We start from the raw sequence: 2,062 nt of genomic DNA, 5'->3' as shown, positions 1-2,062 counted from the left end.
CCCATGCATTTATTTAAATTTTCAAAATTAAGCTAGAATCATGATGGTTTTGCTTTTGTTTTTGCAGTACTGGGGATTAAGCCCAGGGCCTCTGCACTAAAGGCATCCCAGCTCCCCGCTCCCTTGTTAAAGACAAAGTCTTGTTAAATTACCAAATTGCCCAGGCCGGGGTTTAAACTTTCAGTCCTCCTATTTCTGCCTCCCAGGGTGCTAGGATAAAATGTATGCACCTCTGCCTCCCACTCAGACCAATCTTTTCTTCATGAGACATCAGACCTGTGAGGTCTTTTCATAGGAATATCTACCCCTTGGCGGCCATCTTCATGGCTGCTCTGAGAGATGACCTTTTCCCTGCCCAGGGGTCTCTGGGCCCCACGGACCCCAGGGAGAGGTGACTGCGCACGGAAACCGGGCCACAGTCGCCATCGCTGGGGAGACTCCCCAGGCAGACTGTCCTTACCTGGGACTGATTAGGATTCGGCATACAGGAAGTAGCACACCAGCAGCTTGCACCGGAAGCTGTGCTCAGGAGACTTGGGGTTTCCAGGGCATCAGTACAACAGCTGTTGCAGTAGACAGGACCTATTTTCAGCCTCAGAGTTGCCCAATATTATCAGCTGGGAAGCCCTGAGACAATGAGGACCTGCGGGCCGAAGTCTCTTGAAAGCAAAACTGGGATTCAGCTCTTAGGGCAGGCCTTGGGTCTGAGACACTGGAGGCAAACACAGGAGCACTGCATTAGCTCTGGTGAGCGCAAGTGCTGGACGCCTCTCCCTTCTTGGTCCAGATACCCTCTCCAAAGTTCCCACCCCACCCGGGCTCCCACACCTTCCCCCAGTTACTAGGACTACCATGTGGTCCCCATTGTTGCTTTCTCTGACACTTACTACCTCATATCTTTCCAAAGAGTCCCTTCGTCAAACGCTCTTCAAATTGCCTAGGCTAGTGCTGCTTCCTGCCACCACCCTGAGGACTGGAGAATAGGTGAGGTCCTTGGGCATAACTTGGGAGAAAGGCAGTGCGGAAAAACACTTTCTGCTGATCGTTCTGATCCGAATATTGAGGGAAACAGGATCCCCCTCCCCATGAAGGGGGTAAAACAGCCCAAGTTACAGAACTTGCTTACGTATCTATTCCTCTTGACAGCAGTGCCCAATGGGGTAACACTCATCCTTCAGTGACTATTAATATTATATTGACCTGAAGATGGAAGGTATTTAAAAAATGTTTATTGACCCTAACTGAACTGTGAGACCGTCTCCAGGCTTCCATTTTTCCACCTGCACAGCCCCTTCCCCACTACAATCTCACACATTAAGGCGAAGCACAAAAAATGAAGTCAGGGCAGGAATAATAGAAATAGTCATTAAATAAATGCTTTTCTCTCTCCTTAATTGTTTTCTGGGACAGAAAGTAATCAGACCTTGGTAAATAGATGTCTCAGAAGTGCTTCTATCCAAATATACCTAAATCATGCACAGTGAAGACGTGAGCGAGGTGGCACACGCCGGTAATCGCAGCACTCAGGAGGGTGAGGCCGGAGGATCGCCGTGGGTTCAAGGCCAGCTTGGGCTACACAGTGAGTCTGAGACCCTGTCTGAAAAAATAAAGACGTCGTCCAGGCACTGGGCCCAGCCGAGCGTGCTCCTCCTCGAGCGATTTCCCTGGCGGGCGCTGTACTAAAAAACAGAGCCTGAAGCTGCGGCTGTGGTCAGCTCCGCATCGGAGCCGAGGGACCCGCGCCGCTTGTCCCGAACTGAGACGTGACGAACGAGCTCAGTTCCTCACCGTCACACGTCTCCACGGGCGATGGATCGTTGCCTCCTGGTGTGGGAAAGTGGGAATTTATTTTGTTTCTTTTTGCAAGCACATTTTTATAAGTGAATGATTGGGCGGAGGAAGGGCAGGAGGCTCCAGATCGCCAGGGAGAGGGACCGGCAAGAGGCGCAGGGTGGGGAGGCCCTCCCTTCCGTGGGGGGACGCGGGCTCGGAGTGGGGGCGGGGCCCGATCGCGGGTGGGCGGGGCTCGGCGGGCGGACACGCCCCTGCGCCGGGGGCGGGG

The sequence above is a fragment of the Chinchilla lanigera genome, unplaced genomic scaffold (assembly GCF_000276665.1).
Source record: "Chinchilla lanigera isolate Chin_1 unplaced genomic scaffold, ChiLan1.0 scaffold00031, whole genome shotgun sequence".
NCBI classification, from domain to species: domain Eukaryota; kingdom Metazoa; phylum Chordata; class Mammalia; order Rodentia; family Chinchillidae; genus Chinchilla; species Chinchilla lanigera.
The sequence above is the reverse complement of the archived record's forward strand: the minus strand, read 5'-3'. Positions refer to the sequence as shown.